At 41.7% G+C, this 17,621-nt stretch overlaps 1 pseudogene; it reads right to left on the bottom strand.

Moving 5' to 3' along the window:
• Positions 1–1,294: 1,294 nt before the first annotated feature.
• LOC132346875 (PRELI domain-containing protein 1, mitochondrial-like) lies at positions 1,295–11,588 on the bottom strand (annotated as a pseudogene).
• Positions 11,589–17,621: the final 6,033 nt, after the last annotated feature.

The following is a 17,621-nucleotide window of genomic DNA, read 5'->3' as shown; positions in this document are numbered from 1 at the left end:
TTGGGTGGTAGGTTTTTTTTTTTTCTTTCACAAGTTTGAATACATACTTCAGTCTCTTCTGGCCTGCAAAACTGCTAAAAAAAAAAATCTGGTAATTTTATGTGAGTTTCCTTGTATGTACCAAGTTGTTTTTCTCTTGCTGCTTTTAAGATTTTTCTCCTTGTATTTTTTGATGATTTAATTATAATGTGTCTCAGTATGAGTGTTTTTGTATTCATCCTTTTTGAAAATCTGAGCTTCCTGGATCTGGACATGTTTCTTTCTCCAGGTTAGGGAAGTTTCAGCCATTATGTCTTTAAATTAGCTTTATGTCCCTTCCTCTGTCTTTTCTCCTCCTTGTGCCCTTCTAAGTGTGTGTATTGGTCTGTTTGAGTGTCCCATAAGTCCCTTACATTCTCTTGAGCTTCTGTCTTTTGCTCCTATGGTTTACTGTTCTATCTCAAGTTCGTGGATCTCTTCTTATGGTTGATGTATTTTGCTGTTGAACCCTCTATTGAGTTTTTTAGTTCAGTTAATTATATTCTATGTCTTGTGATCTGACTGGTACTTCTTAATATTTTCTTTCTCTATGTTGAAATTCTTTGTTCATGAAAGTGATGACGGAACAGAGATGCTGCTGACCATAGTGACCATCTTTGGGTCTGTTAACTGAACTCTCTGACAACTTACTAATCTCTGTTTTATTAAGACCTGTTTCTGGAGTTTTAGCTTGTTCTCTAGTTTGGAACATATTCCTCTGTTTCTTCATTTTCCTTGACTCTGAGTTTGTTTCTCTGCATTAGATAAAGCAGCCTCCTCTCTCAGTCTTGCTTGAGTGGTTTGTGTGGGAGAGGAAGCTTATCTATCAGGCTGGCTCCCACTCCTGTAACCTTTGTAATTGTCCAAGCCACCACCTGTATTCCTAGTGCATCCTGGTGGTTGAAGGTGTGCCCGCTTGGCAGTGATCCAAAGGCAGGGACCACTGTCAGCACCTACATGAAGGCTGGTTAGAAGCTGACCCCTCAGGCAGCAGCAGCTGGGAAAGTATGCAGATAGCTGTCTTCTAGGGAGAAATGGGAGGATGGTGATTCTGCCTGCTCCCTCTGCTCTGGACCCAGGTGTATAGCTGGGTGTTCAGGGATGTGCTCTTAAGCCTGTTAACACATTATTGATACGTTATTAAGAAATTTTTGCAGAAACTAAGGCCTGTGGGTAGCAATTTGTTATGTAAGTGAATGCTGAAACACCCACATTTGAATAAATATCAACATTTGCACTTCATGTATCTATTTGAAACTTTGTACATGTCTTATTAAAGCATTCTGATATTTTATTAGTGTGATAGGCAGTGTAGCAAGCACTTCTGTGCAGGAGAACAGAACATCTATTACAAATGCACCGTGTTTCACTGTGCTTTCCTCTGGAAAGAGCAGACTCTATACTTTCTGGCAGCTTTTGTTTTTTAAGTGCTGTGGGTATTATTTCCTCTAGAATATGTTCTTTTATTTTACCTGATAGTCGACAAGGTGGATCTTTGCAGGGGGCTCTTTTAGAAATGCCACAAGAAGGACCAGGTGAGAGACTACCATTGCATTCACCAGAACCAGTCAGTTCAGTTCAGTTGCTCAGTGATGTCCGACTCTTTGTGACCCATGGACTCTAGAACACCAGGCTTCTCTGTCCATCACCAACTTCTGGAGCTTGCTCAAACTCATGTCCATCAAGCCAGTGATGCCATCCAACCATCTCATCCTCTGTCATCCCCTTCTCCTCCTGCCTTCGATCTTTCCCAGCATCAGGGTCTTTGCCAATGAGTCAGTTCTTGGCATCAGGTGGTCATAGTATTGGAACTTCTGCTTCAGCATCAGTCCTTCCAATGAATATTCAGGACTGATTTCCTTTACAGTTGACTCCTTTGATCTCTTTGCAATCCAAGGGATTCTCAAGGGTCTTCTCCAACACCAAGTTGGAAAGCATCAATTCTTCTGTGCTCACCTTTCTTTATATGACTATGGGAAAAACCATAGCTTTGACTAGACAGACCTTTGTTGGCATAGTAATGTCTCTGTTTTTTAATATGCTGTCTAAATTAGTCATAAATTTTCTTCCATGGAGCAAGTGCCTTAATTTCATGGCTGCAGTCACCATCTGCAGTGATTTTGGAGCCCAAGAAAATAAAGTCTGTCAGTGTCCATCGTTTCCCCATCTGTTTGCCATGAAATGATGGGACCACATGCCATGATCTTTGTTTTTTGAATGTTGAGTTTTCAGCCAGCTTTCTCACTCTCCTCTTTCACTTTCATCAAGAGGTTGCTGTTTAGTTCCTCTACGCTTTCTGCCATAAGCGTGGTGTCATTTGCATACCTGAGGTTACTGATATTTCTCCCAGAAATCTTGATTCCAGCTTGTGCTTCACCCAGCCCAGCATTTCTCATGATGTACTCTGCATATAAGTTAAATAAGCATATAATTTATTTAACTGCATATAAGTTAAATAAGCCTTGATGTCCTCCTTTCCCAATTTGTAACCAGTCTGTGGTTCCATGTCTGGTACTAACTGATGCTTCTTGACCTGCATATAGATTTCTCAGGAGGCAGGTAAGGTGGTCTGGTATTCCCATCTCTTGAAGAATTTCCACAGTTTGCTGTGATCCACACAGTCAAAGGCTTTAGTGTAGACAGTGAGGCAGAAGTAGATATTTTTCTGGAATTTGCCTGCTTTTTCTATGATCCAACAGATGTTGGCAATTTGATTTCTGGTACCTCTACCTTTTCTAAATCCAGCTTGACCATCTGGAGGTTCTTGGTTCACGTACTGTTGAAGCCTTCCTTGGAGAATTTTGCGCATTACTTTGCTAGCTTGTGAGATGATTGCAATTGTGCAGTAGCTTGAACATTGTTTGGCATTCACCAGAATGGTCAGTGGCTACTGGTAACAAAAACTGCTTGTAAATCATTTTATTACATGCATTGAGGCTACAATAAATTTTAAATGCATCAAATAAACCAAAATTACTCAAATAGAAGCCCATTTTTGAGTTTTCCAGAATATACTGAAGCTTGCCAGATATTAATCAGATTAGTAACTCTTTTCATATATTTATTATACTCTAATATGTAAGTGGGCTTAGTTATCTGATGGCCAGTCCTCCTGTCTTCCTTTCCTGTAGATGGAGGTGTTATGAATAGTTGTCACCATGTAGATTAGCCTTTTGTCTTTCCATATAAGAAGAATCTCTTTTCCTTTCTGTGTGTTGTGCTTAGTCACTCAATCATGTTCAACTCTTTGTGACCTCATGGACTGTAACCCATCATGATCCTCTGTCTGTGGGATTTTTCCAGCAAGAATACTGGAGTGTGTTACCATTTCCTTATCTAGGGTATCTTCCCAACCCATGATCAAACCCACCATCTCTTGTGTCTCCTGCATTGCAGGCGGACTCTATCTGCTGAGCCATCAGGGAAACCCTTCTTCTGTAAGAATGTCATTTTTCCACTCTGTAGATTTTTATATTTCACCTTTAAGTTGGTTTAGTAGACCACGGTTCCCTCTTATAGTCCTACAAACTCTGGACTTATTTTTCAACAGTATTTCAGATGTGGACACACTGTTGTAACAATTACCTTGGTAACCATGGTGCCATGAACCCAGATAAGGTTGCAGGACCTATAATATTGTTTCTTGTGGTTTCCTTCCTTCACCTATGTAAATCTCAAGGTTGCATATATATCTAATTTCACTTACGCTAACCATCCTGACCAAAATTCCATATTTTGTAAGTTTTCTAGATTATAGGTTTTGAATCTGAGTTGTCCTCTTCACCTTAGTATTGCCTCATTTAGTGATAACTCTGTTTGGGTATATAGATCAAATGAAATTTTGGTAGAAAATAACCCCAAAGTGTTTTTTTTTCTTTTCTGATTGAATTCAACAAGTATTTATTGAGTGCCTGTTACATGCAAGATTTTGTTTCAGATACTTGGGACACAGCAGAGGATAAAACAATGGTCCCTGCCCTCATGGAGCTTACAGTAGCATTTATGACCACTTCACGGGGATGCCGTGACCTGGGCAAGTCACTGCACCTCTATCCTCAGCCACCTGATGCAGGAGTAAGGAGGCCTGGCTCTGACGTGGGTAACCAGCTGGCTGTGCTGGAGGTGCCAAACAGGGCACCTACCCCCAGCCCACCACCCAGACAGTCGACAGGGTGGAAGCTGGCTTTCAGTAATAAAGTACAGGAGGAGGGGGCATAGGGACTGGAGCCGGTAGTCTGCTAGGCTGCTGTCTTGGGGCCTGGGCATTGCTATACGAACTGCTGCTGCTGCTTCTTGGTGGCCACCTTGCCGGCAAGGTCCTTGGCCTTCTCTGTAGCTGCCAGTGCCGTCTCCTTTGCCTTCTCCTGGGTTTCGTTGGCTGTTTCAACAAGGGTTTTTGGAGGGACTGCACCTTGCAGCTTGGCCAAGGTGTATTCAAAACCCTTCATAGTCTAGGTCACGTTGCTTTTGAACCGTGTGAGACCAAATTCCTGGACAGCTCTGGAGACGCCAAATAAATAAGCTAGAGGAGACCCAGGCTTCCTCGCAGATTTTGGTCCAGCTGCTGTTATCTGAGTTCCCACAGTAAACACATCCTTACTCTACCACCATCAGCTGGGTGTGGTTGATGTAAAGGTGGTCATGGTCTCGTTTTTGTGGCTCCACAATAGAGTCCTCTAGGATGTACTCTGAGTGAGCAACATTGGCAAGAAACAGTCGCTCAGCCCAGTGGGGCATCCTGTTCCTCTTGGTCGGGACTTGTCGGAACAGGAGCTTCTGGTCAGAGGTCACCTCTCGGTGCACTGGCTTCCGTCAAGACATGTTTGCTATAGGGATTCAGGTACCGCTGCCACAAGGCAGCGAACACTTGGTCCCAGGAGCTCCGGAGCACACTCTGGCCCCAGGAAATACTTGACCATCGTCCCAGCCAGAGCGGGCTCAGCGCCCGGGCAGCATCAGGGGTGCAGAGCGCACGCGGAGGCTGGGCTGGAGCTCGACGCGCGGCCGCCATGCTAGCAGCGGCTCGGTCGCCACAGCGCCACCCCCAAGCAGCGGCTGCCATCGTGAGGGATTATCGGAATCAGATCAGATCAGATCAGTCACTCAGTCCGACTCTTCGCAACCCTGTGAATCGCAGCACGCCAGGCCTCCCTGTCCATCACCAACTCCCGGAGTTCACTCAGACTCACGTCCATCGAGTCAGCGATGCCATCCAGCCATCTCATCCTCTGTCGTCCCCTTCTCCTCCTGCCCCCAATCCCTCCCAGCATCAGACTCTTTTCCAGTGAGTCAACTCTTCGCATGAGGTGGCCAAAGTACTGGAGTTTCAACGTTAGCATCATTCCTTCCAAAGAAATCCCAGGGCTGATCTCCTTCAGAATGGACTGGTTGGATCTCTTTGCAGTCCAAGGGACTCTCAAGAGTCTTCTCCAACACCACAGTTCAAAAGCATCAATTCTTTGGCGCTCAGCCTTCTTCACAGTCCAACTCTCACATCCATACATGACCACAGGAAAAACCATAGCCTTGACTAGACGAAGCTTTGTTGGCAAAGTAATGTCTCATTGCGTGGGGAGGAGCCAAGATGGCGGAGGAGTAGGACAGGGAGAACACTTTCTCCCCCACAAATTCATCAAAAGAGCATTTAAACGTCGAGTAAATTCCACAAAACAACTTCTGAATGCCGGCAGAGGACATCAGGCACCCAGAAAAGCAACCCAACTCTTCGAAAGGAGGTAGGAAAAAATATAAAAGACAAAAAAAAAAGAGACAAAAGAGGGAGGGACGGAGTTCCGTCCCTGGAAGGGAGTCTTAAAAAGAGAGAAGTTTCCAAACACCAGGAAACCTTCTCACTGCCGAATCTGTGCCGAGCTTTGGAAGCACAGAGGGCAACATAACAGGGAGAAAAAATAAACAATAAACTCGCAGATTGCGAGCCCTATGGTAACTCCCTCAGTGGAGAAGCAGTGCAGACGCCTGCACATGCCATTAGCAAGCGGGGGCTGGGCAGGGAGGCGCTGCGCGGGCTGCATCGCTCAGAGTAAGAATCTGGCCTGAATACCCTGAGCACTATCTGAGCGAAATAATTTGGGCTAGCAAACCAGACTGTGGGATATCTACCACGCGAAAAGCCAGCCCCAACCTAAGACACCGCCAGGCCCGTGCACAGAACAAAGGACTGAACAGAGATAGCCGGCTGCAGACCTTCCCCCTCTGGTAACAGGCAGCCAGAGCCGGAAGGGGACAATCGCAGCCCCAGAGAGACATTATCTATAAAACTGTAAGCAGGCTTCTTTGCTAACTAAAACTTCTTGGGGGTCTGGACGGTCAACATCTGCCTGAGAAGGTGCGCCAGTTTTACACCCAGATAACTGAGTGGCGGGGAGGTGATAAGTCGCAGCATTGGCGTTCGCCAAGCACCTCATCACCTGAGCTGCTCGGACCTGGGAAGAGCACAAAATACAGGCCCAACTGAGTCTGCGCCTCTGAGGACTACCCGAGTGCCTGAACCTGAGCGGCTTGGACCTGGGAGGTACATGCAGCCCAGGGCCGGCCTCGGATTGTTCTCGGCGGAACAACCGAGAGCCCGAGCAGTGAGGGCAGGGAGGCTACACGCGCCGTGAGTGGGGGCAGACCCAGTGTGGCTGAGGCACTGCGAGCGCACACCAGTGTTATTTGTTTGCAGCATCCCTCCCTCCCTCCCCACAGCGCGACTGAAAAAGTGAGCCTAAAAAAAAAAAAAAAAAGTTTCCCCCACCGTCCCCTTTGTGTCAGGGCAGAAGCCAGACACTGAAGAGACCAGCAAACAGAAGAAGTTATAACAGAGGGAAACGCCTTGGAAGCTACAGGCAATAGATTAAAACCCCGTGGTTACTACGGACTACATAGGAAGGGGCCTATAGATCTCCAGAAATATAAGTTGGACCAAGGAACTAGCCAAAAATGAACTGAACCCACCATACAACAAAACCAGAGAAAGTCCTAGATATATTTTTACTATTTTTACGATCATTCTTTCTTTTTTTTTTTTAATTAAAAAAAAATTTTTTTAAGTCCTCTATTGTTTCTTTAATTTTCACTTTTATAACCTATTACTTTGCAAAAAATAAAAAAAAAGACCCTATTTTTTTCTTCTTCAGCAAACTTCATATATATATTTTATAATTTTTTGATCTTGGTTTTTTTTTTTTCTTCTTCTTCTTCTTTTCTTTAACATTGTATTTTTGAAATTCCAAACTCTACTCTAGTTTTTTAATTTTAGCTTTTTGGTATATGTTACCAATTTTGTACCTACAGTTTTTTTTTTATAATTTCTGTGACTTTTTTTTTTTCTGTTTCATTCTCTTCTTCTTTTATATAACATTGTATATCTGAAATTCCAAACTCTACTCTAGATTTTTAATTTATGCTTTTTGGTATTTGATATCAAATTTGTACCTGTATCTTCTTTATAATTTTTGCGACATTGTTTTTGTTTGTTTGTTTTCTCTCTTTATGTTTCTTCTTCCTTTTTTTTAACATTGTATTTTTGAAATTCCAAACTCTACTCTAGATTTTTAATTTTTGCTTTTTGGTATTAGTTATCAATTTTGTACCTGTATTTTCTTTATAATTTTCGCGACCTTGTTTGTTTTTCTTTGTTCATTTTTTCTCTCTTTCTTTTCCTTTTTCTTTTCTTTAACATCGTATTTTTGAAATTCCAAACTCTACTCTAGATTTTTAATTTTTGCTTTTATGTATTTGTTACCAATTTTGTACCTTTAAGAACCCAATGTTCAGGACCCATTTCTCACTAGGGAGCGAGATTACTGGCTTGACTGCTCTCTCTCCCTTTGGACTCTCCTTTTTCTCCACCAGGTCGCCTGTGTCTCCTCCCTAACCCCTCTCTACTCTACCCAACTCTGTGAGTTTATGTGTGTTCCAGATGGTGGAGAACACTTAGGGAACTGATTACTGGCTGGATCTGTCTCCTTCCTTTTCATTCCCCCCTTTTATCCCTCTGGCCACCTCTGTCTCCTTCCTCCTTCTTCTCTTCTCTGTATAACTCCATGAACATCTCTGAGTGGTCCAGTTGTGGAGTGCACATAAGGAAGTGACTACTGGCTACCCCACTCTCTCCACTACTGATTCCACCTCATCTCAATTGGGTCACCTCTAACTCCCTCCTCCCTCTTCTCTTCTCCATGTAACGCTGTGAACCTCTCTGAGTGACCCTCACAGTAGAGAAACTTTTCATCTTTAATGTAGATGTTTTATCAATGGTGCTGTATAGAAGGAGAAGTTTTGAAACTACTGTATAAATAAGACCGATAACTGGAAGCAGGAGGCTTAAGTCCAAACCCTGACTCCAGGGAACTCCTGACTCCAAGGAACATTAATTGACAGGAGCTCATCAAACGCCTCCAAACCGACACTGAAACCAAGCACCACACACGGGCTAACAAGTTCCAGGGCAAGACATACCAAGAAAATTCTCCAGCAACAAAGGAGCACAGCCCTGAGCTTCAAGATACAAGCTGCCCAAAGTCACCCCCAAACCATAGACATCTCATAACTCATTACTGGACACCCACCAGAACACCGACACAAGCTTCCCTAACCAGGAAACCTTGACAAGCCACCTGTACAAACCCACACACAGCGAGGAAAAGCCACAATAAAGAGAACTCCACAAACTGCCAGAATATAGAAAGGACACCCCAAACTCAGCAATTTAAACAAGGTGAAGAGACAGAGGAATACCCAGCAGATAAAGGAACAGGATAAAAGCCCACCAAACCAAACAAAAGAGGAAGAGATAGGGAATCTACCTGATAAAGAATTCCGAATAATGATAGTGAAATTGATCCAAAATCTTGAAATCAAAATGGAATCACAGATAAATAGCTTGGAGGCTAAGATTGAGAAGATGCAAGAAAGGTTTAACAAGGACCTAGAAGAAATAAAAGAGAGTCAATATAAAATGAATAATGCAATAAATGAAATTAAAAACACTCTGGAGGCAACAAATAGTAGAATAACAGAGGCAGAAGATAGGATTAGTGAATTAGAAGATAGAATGGTAGAAATAAATGAATCAGAGAGGATAAAAGAAAAACGAATTAAAAGAAATGAGGACAATCTCAGAGACCTCCAGGACAATATTAAATGCTACAACATTCGAATCATAGGGGTCCCAGAAGAAGAAGACAAAAAGAAAGACCATGAGAAAATACTTGAGGAGATAATAGTTGAAAACTTCCCTAAAATGGGGAAGGAAATAATCACCCAAGTCCAAGAAACCCAGAGAGTCCCAAACAGGATAAACCCAAGGCGAAACACCCCAAGACACATATTAATCAAATTAACAAAGATCAAACGCAAAGAACAAATATTAAAAGCAGCAAGGGGAAAACAACATATAACACACAAGGGAATTCCCATAAGGATAACAGCTGATCTTTCAATAGAAACTCTTCAAGCCAGGAGGGAATGGCAAGACATACTTAAAATGATGAAAGAAAATAACCTACAGCCCAGATTATTGTACCCAGCAAGGATTTCATTCAAGTATGAAGGAGAAATCAAAAGCTTTTCAGACAAGCAAAAGCTGAGAGAATTCTGCACCACCAAACCAGCTCTCCAACAAATACTAAAGGATATTCTCTAGACAGGAAACACAAAAACGGTGTATAAGTTCGAACCCAAAACAATAAAGTAAATGGCAATGGGATCATACTTATCAGTAATTACCTTAAACGTAAATGGGTTGAATGCCCCAACCAAAAGACAAAGACTGGCTGAATGGATACAAAAACAAGACCCCTATATATGTTGCCTACAAGAGACCCACCTCAAAACAGGGGACACATACAGACTGAAAGTGAAGGCCTGGAAAAAGATTTTCCATGCAAATAGGGACCAAAAGAAACCAGGAGTAGCAATACTCATATCAGATAAAATAGACTTTAAAACAAAGGCTGTGAAGAGAGACAAAGAAGGTCACTACATAATGATCAAAGGATCAATCCAAGAAGAAGATATAACAATTATAAATATATATGCACCCAACATGGGAGCACCGCAGTGTGTAAGACAAATGCTAACAAGTATGAAAGGAGAAATTAACAATAATACAATAATAGTGGGAGACTTTAATACCCCACTCACACCTATGGATAGATCAACTAAACAGAAAATTAACAAGGAAACACAAACTTTAAATGATACAATAGACCAGTTAGACCTAATTGATATCTGTAGGACATTTCATCCCAAAACAATGAATTTCACCTTTTTCTCAAGCGCACATGGAACCTTCTCCAGGATAGATCACATCCTGGGCCATAAAGCTAGCCTTGGTAAATTCAAAAAAATAGAAATCATTCCAAGCATCTTTTCTGACCACAATGCAGTAAGATTAGATCTCAATTACAGGAGAAAAACGATTAAAAATTCCAACATATGGAGGCTGAACAACACGCTGCTGAATAACCAACAAATCACAGAAGAAATCAAAAAAGAAATCAAAATTTGCATAGAAACGAATGAAAATGAAAACACAACAACCCAAAACCTGTGGGACACGGTAAAAGCAGTCCTAAGGGGAAAGTTCAGAGCAATACAGGCACACCTCAAGAAACAAGAAAAAAGTCAAATCAATAACCTAACTCTACACCTAAAGCAACTAGAAAAGGAAGAAATGAAGAACCCCAGGGTTAGTAGAAGGAAAGAAATCTTAAAAATTAGAGCAGAAATAAATGCAAAAGAAACAAAAGAGACCACAGCAAAAATCAACAAAACCAAAAGCTGGTTCTTTGAAAGGATAAATAAAATTGACAAACCATTAGCCAGACTCATCAAGAAATAAAGGGAGAAAAATCAAATCAATAAAATTAGAAATGAAAATGGAGAGATCACAACAGACAACACAGAAATACAAAGGATCATAAGAGACTACTATCAACAATTATATGCCAATAAAATGGACAACGTGGAAGAAATGGACAAATTCTTAGAAAAATACAACTTTCCAAAACTCGACCAGGAAGAAATAGAAAATCTTAACAGACCCATCACAAGCATGGAAATTGAAACTGTAATCAAAAATCTTCCAGCAAACAAAAGCCCAGGTCCAGATGGCTTCACAGCTGAATTCTACCAAAAATTTAGAGAAGAGCTAACACCTATCCTGCTCAAACTCTTCCAGAAAATTGCAGAGGAAGGTAAACTTCCAAACTCATTCTATGAGGCCACCATCACCCTAATACCAAAACCTGACAAAGATGCCACAAAAAAAGAAAACTACAGGCCAATATCACTGATGAACATAGATGCAAAAATCCTCAACAAAATTCTAGCAACCAGAATCCAACAACACATTAAAAAGATCGTACACCATGACCAAGTGGGCTTTATCCCAGGGATGCAAGGATTCTTCAATATCCGCAAATCAATCAATGTAATACACCACATTAACAAATTGAAAAATAAAAACCATATGATTATCTCAATAGATGCAGAGAAAGCCTTTGACAAAATTCAACACCCATTTATGATAAAAACTCTCCAGAAAGCAGGAATAGAAGGAACATACCTCAACATAATAAAAGCTATATATGACAAACCCACAGCAAACATTATCCTCAATGGTGAAAAATTGAAAGCATTTCCTCTAAAGTCAGGAACAAGACAAGGGTGCCCACTTTCACCATTACTATTCAACATAGTTTTGGAAGTTTTGGCCACAGCAATCAGAGCAGAAAAAGAAATAAAAGGAATCCAAATTGGAAAAGAAGAAGTAAAACTCTCACTATTTGCAGATGACATGATCCTCTACATAGAAAACCCTAAAGACTCCACCAGAAAATTACTGGAACTAATCAATGACTATAGTAAAGTTGCAGGATATAAAATCAACACACAGAAATCCCTTGCATTCCTATACACTAATAATGAGAAAACAGAAAGAGAAATTAAGGAAACAATCCCATTCACCATTGCAACGGAAAGAATAAAATACTTAGGAATATATCTACCTAAAGAAACTAAAGACCTATATATAGAAAACTATAAAACACTGGTGAAAGAAATCAAAGAGGACACTAATAGATGGAGAAATATACCATGCTCATGGATTGGAAGAATCAATATAGTGAAAATGAGTATACTACCCAAAGCAATCTATAGATTCAATGCAATCCCTATCAAGCTACCAACAGTATTCTTCACAGAGCTAGAACAAATAATTTCACAATTTGTATGGAAATACAAAAAACCTCGAATAGCCAAAGCGATCTTGAGAAAAAAGAATGGAACTGGAGGAATCAACCTACCTGACTTCAGGCTCTACTACAAAGCCACAGTTATCAAGACAGTATGGTACTGGCACAAAGACAGAAATATAGATCAATGGAACAAAATAGAAAGCCCAGAGATAAAACCATGCACATATGGACACCTTATCTTTGACAAAGGAGGCAAGAATATACAATGGATTAAAGACAATCTCTTTAACAAGTGGTGCTGGGAAAACTGGTCAACCACTTGTAAAAGAATGAAACTAGAACACTTTCTAACACCATACGCAAAAATAAACTCAAAATGGATTAAAGATCTAAACATAAGACCAGAAACTATAAAACTCCTAGAGGAGAACATAGGCAAAACACTCTCTGACATACATAACAGCAGGATCTTCTATGACCCACCTCCCAGAATATCGGAAATAAAAGCAAAAATAAACAAATGGGACCTAATTAACCTTAAAAGCTTCTGCACATCAAAGGAAACTATCAGCAAGGTGAAAAGACAGCCTTCAGAATGGGAGAAAATAATAGCAAATGAAGCAACTGACAAACAACTAATCTCAAAAATATACAAGCAACTCCTCCAGCTCAACTCCAGAAAAATAAATGACCCAATCAAAAAATGGGCCAAAGAACTAAATAGACGTTTCTCCAAAGACGACATACAGATGGCTAACAAACACATGAAAAGATGCTCAACATCACTCATTATCAGAGAAATGCAAATCAAGACCACTATGAGGTACCATTTCACACCAGTCAGAATGGCTGCGATCCAAAAGTCTACAAATAATAAATGTTGGAGAGGGTGTGGAGGAAAGGGAACCCTCTTACACTGTTGGTGGGAATGCAAACTAGTACAGCCACTATGGAGAACAGTGTGGAGATTCCTTAAAAAACTGGAAATAGAACTGCCTTATGATCTAGCAATCCCACTGCTGGGCATACACACTGAGGAAACCAGAAGGGAAAGAGACACGTGTACCCCAATGTTCATCGCAGCACTGTTTATAATAGCCAGGACATGGAAGCAACCTAGATGCCCATCAGCAGATGAATGGATAAGAAAGCTGTGGTACATATACACAATGGAGTATTACTCAGCCATTAAAAAGAATACATTTGAATCAGTTCTAATGAGGTGGATGAAACTGGAGCCTATTATACAGAGTGAAGTAAGCCAGAAGGAAAAACACCAATACAGTATACTAACGCATATATATGGAATTTAGAAAGATGATAACAATAACCCTGTGTACGAGACAGCAAAAGTGACGCTGATGTATGGAACAGTCTTATGGACTCTGTGGGAGAGGGAGAGGGTGGGAAGATTTGGGAGAATGGCATTGAAACATGTAAAATATCACGTATGAAACGAGATGCCAGTCCAGGTTCAATGCACGATACTGGATGCTTGGGGCTGGTGCACTGGGACGACTTGGAGGGATGGTATGGGGAGGGAGGAGGGTTCAGGAGGGGGAGCACATGTATACCTGTGATGGATTCATTTTGATGTTTGGCAAAACTAATACAATTACGTAAAGTTTAAAAATAAAATAAAATTAAAAAACAAAACAAAACAAAGTAATGTCTCTACTTTTGAATATGCTATCTAGGTTGGTCATAACTTTCCTTCCAAGGAGTAAGCGTCTTTTAATTTCATGGCTGTAGTCACCATCTGCAGTGATTTTTGAGCCCCCAAAAATAAAGTCTGACACTGTTTCCACTGTTTCTCCATCTATTTCCCATGAAGTGGTGGGACCGGATGTCATGATCTTCGTTTTCTGAATGTTGAGCTTTAAGCCAACTTTTTCACTCTCCACTTTCACTTTCATCAAGAGGCTTTTGAGTTCCTCTTCACTTTCTGCCATAAGGGTGGTGTCATCTGCATATCTGAGGTTATTGATATTTCTCTTGGCAATCTTGATTCCAGCTTGTGTTTCTCCCAGCCCAGCGTTTCTCATGATGTACTCTGCATATAAGTTAAATAAACAGGGTGACAATATACAGCCTTGATGAACTCCTTTTCCTATTTGGAACCAGTCTGTTGTTCCATGTCCAGTTCTAACTGTTGCTTCCTGACCTGCATACAAATTTCTCAAGAGGCAGATCAGGTTGTCTGGTATTCCCATCTCTTGAAGAATTTTCCACAGTTTATTGTGATCCACACAGTCAAAGGCTTTGGCATAATCAGTGTTTAATTTATGAAAGTCTGTCTTCAGAGAGTAGAGTTTCCAAGTTATGTTTAAAGTGAAGAAATGTTATTATTTGTTCAAACTTTCTTCTTGTCATAACCTTGGGAAAGATAGATGTTTCAAATAATGGATCCAGTGTGACTTTCTCATTTGTCCACCAAAATTATGAATTCAAGAAACTTCTTTAAAAGAAATTTCTATGTCACTGTTGGTTACATGAGTCCATTTTAAAGCTTTATCATACTTTTTACATGATTTTTCATTCTGTTGGTGATAAAAGTTTGAGAAGCGACTAACTCAAAAAAGCAGTTACCCAAAATTAATTCTGTTATTTCAGTAACACTTTGCAGGTTATTACATTCAGTCATTATATCTGACACACCTATAAAGTCTTCTAATTTTCATGAAATGTCTTCAATCCACTCTTCTGCGGGAGCAAAGGAGCATTCTCCAGCACCGTGAGTTTCATTTTCACTTTCTGTGGCAGAGTCAGGCACTAAGGTTTTTTTGTCTTTTTGTTGGTCTAATGTTCAAATCATCTGAGTGATAACTATACCTGAAGAACTGTCATCTTTTTTATAATTTATTTTTCGTTGTACTGGATCTTCGTTGCTATGTGCAGGCTTTCTCGCTGCGGAGAGCAGAGGCGGGGGAGCTACTCTCTAGCTGCAGTGTGCGGGCTTCTCATTGCGATGGCTTCTCTTTGCAGAGCACAGGCTCTAGGTGTATGGGCTCAGTAGTTGTGGCACACGGGCTTAATTGCCAGGTGACATGGAATCTCCCCTGCATTGGCTAGCAGATTCTTAACCACTGGACCACCAGAGAAGTCCTAAAGAACTGTCTTCTTCTGTCTTAGTCACTCAATTGTGTCACTCTTTGTGACCCCATGGACTGAAGCCTGCCAGGCTCCTCTGTCCATGGGGATTCTCCAGGCAAGAATACTGGAGTGGGTTGCCATTTCCTTCTCCAATCTTCTTCTGAGACACTAAGGTATATGTTGCTCAGACAATCAAGAGAAAGTATCTGCATAAAATTGACCAAAAAATTCTTCTTCACTCAAAATTTGGTGATGCATCATTTTTGAAAATTTTATAGTATTATTAACTTGGATTTATAATATACATAAGGTAGGAACAAAAACCTCACAGAGCAAAATGTGAATAATAATGACAGTCATAAGTTGTACAGTGAATAATGTTTGGGTAACAGAAGATGTATTAATATGTCTCTGGTCAATAATGTGTTAAGAATGTCTTTGTTCGCTACATGAATGTAAGTCCTGTTTGCTCTCAGAACCAAGCAGTTTGGGCACCTATCCCCGAGGAGGCAGCCACAAAAGCTGGGGCACAGAGACTTGTGTCCAGGCTCCTTCCAGGGAGATAACTAGAAACCCGGGATAGGCTGGAGGGAGAGGTGTCTGCTGGCTTCCCTGCCCTTAAGGGAGGATCACAGTCCACCCCTAGGTGCAGAATACGTTAGAAGGCTGACCCTCAGGCAGAAGCTTTGTGCTTAGTTGGTCGTGTCTCACCCTTTGTGAACCCTGGCAGACTGTCCATGGGGATTCTCCAGGCAAGCATACTGGAGTGGGTTGCCATGCCCTCCTCCAGGGGATCTTCCCAACCCAGGGATCGAACCCAGGTCTCCTGCATTTCAGATGGATTCTTTACCATCTGAACCACCAGGGAAGCCCAAGAATAATGGAGTGGGGAGGAGAAGCTTTAAAAGTAGGCAAATGGACTCTTTTCAGGAAAGGACTGGGAGTCGAGCATTTCTGTATGCCCTCTCTGTGCTAAGCCCTGGGGGGAGAAGGGTGTGCAGTTTAAAATCGCCTCTGTTGTCCTCTCCGGCTTCTGAAGGCACACCCTGGTGGCTGTCAGAGACGGCTGATCTGGGGACCCATCCTCTACCAGTAGCCACAAAAGCTGAGGTACAGATGTGTGTACAGGTTTCTTTCAGGGAGGGCCTGGCAACTTGGAGCAGGTCAGAGAGAGCGGGCAGGGGTGGTACCTTTGGGGAGGATTGCAGTCAGCCCCTAGATAGATGCTCAATTAGAGGCCTGACCCTCAGGCAGCAGCGTTTAAAGTATCCCATCCAGAGACAGACTGGGAAGTGGGCTTGATCTGCGCTGCCCTCGAGGGGATTGCTGAGGTGAGTGTTTGTGCCTTTAACAACTGCTGCTTTGCTTCCATTGTCTGTGGAACTAACTGGTGGATTCAAACCCCATTGACTTTTAGAGCTAGGAACTTGTCTGAAGGCCTTTGGGTGGGAATCTTAAAACCTGGAGTTGTAGATATGGGGTCTAGACCCTTCATCCCTCAAGGAGAAACTGGCATTTGGCTATTCCCTTTCAGTTGTAGGGCTCTGTGACACCACTGGGGGTTTAGCAAGAGTGTGTCTCAGCCTTTCCTACTCATTTCGACATAGGCATTATCTTGGTCCCTCATTTTGTAAGAGGTGCTTAACCAGTTAGTTTCTTCAGAGAGAGTTGCTCTGTGTAGCTGTCCATTTGGTGTCCACTGGAGGCAGGGAGTCCAGGATCCTTCAGTGTCACCATCTTTAAAGACAGCCTCAATCCTTTCTAAACTGTTTCTGAATAGCCATTAAAAGGAATGAAATTGGGTCATTTTCAGTGATGTGGATGAAGCTAGAGTCTGTCATACAGAGTGAAGTAAGTCAGAAGAGAAAAACATTGTATATTAACACATGTATATAGAATCAAGAGAATAGTACTGATGAACCTATTTGCAGGGTAAGAATAGAGACACAGATGTAGAGAATGGACTTTTGGACATGGAGGGAAAGGAGAGGGTGGGATGAAGTGGGAGATTGGGATTGACATATACACGCTACCATGTGTAAAATAGAAGCTAGTGGGAAGCTCCTGCATAGCACAGGGAGCTCAGCTCGGTGCTCTGTGATGACCTAGAGGGGTGGGAGGGAGGTCCAGGAGGGAGGGGATATATGTATACCTACAGCTGATTCACGTAGTTGTACAGTAGAACATCGTAAAGCAAGTACACTCCAATTAGGAAATACACTTTAAAAGTCAGTATCTTTCAACACTGGAATCACACTCTGGAACCACCAGGTGTTCACATTATGAGAAGCAGCGTCAGGGAGA

The sequence above is a fragment of the Bos taurus genome, chromosome 13 (assembly GCF_002263795.3).
Source record: "Bos taurus isolate L1 Dominette 01449 registration number 42190680 breed Hereford chromosome 13, ARS-UCD2.0, whole genome shotgun sequence".
NCBI classification, from domain to species: domain Eukaryota; kingdom Metazoa; phylum Chordata; class Mammalia; order Artiodactyla; family Bovidae; genus Bos; species Bos taurus.
The sequence above is the reverse complement of the archived record's forward strand: the minus strand, read 5'-3'. Positions and strand labels throughout refer to the sequence as shown.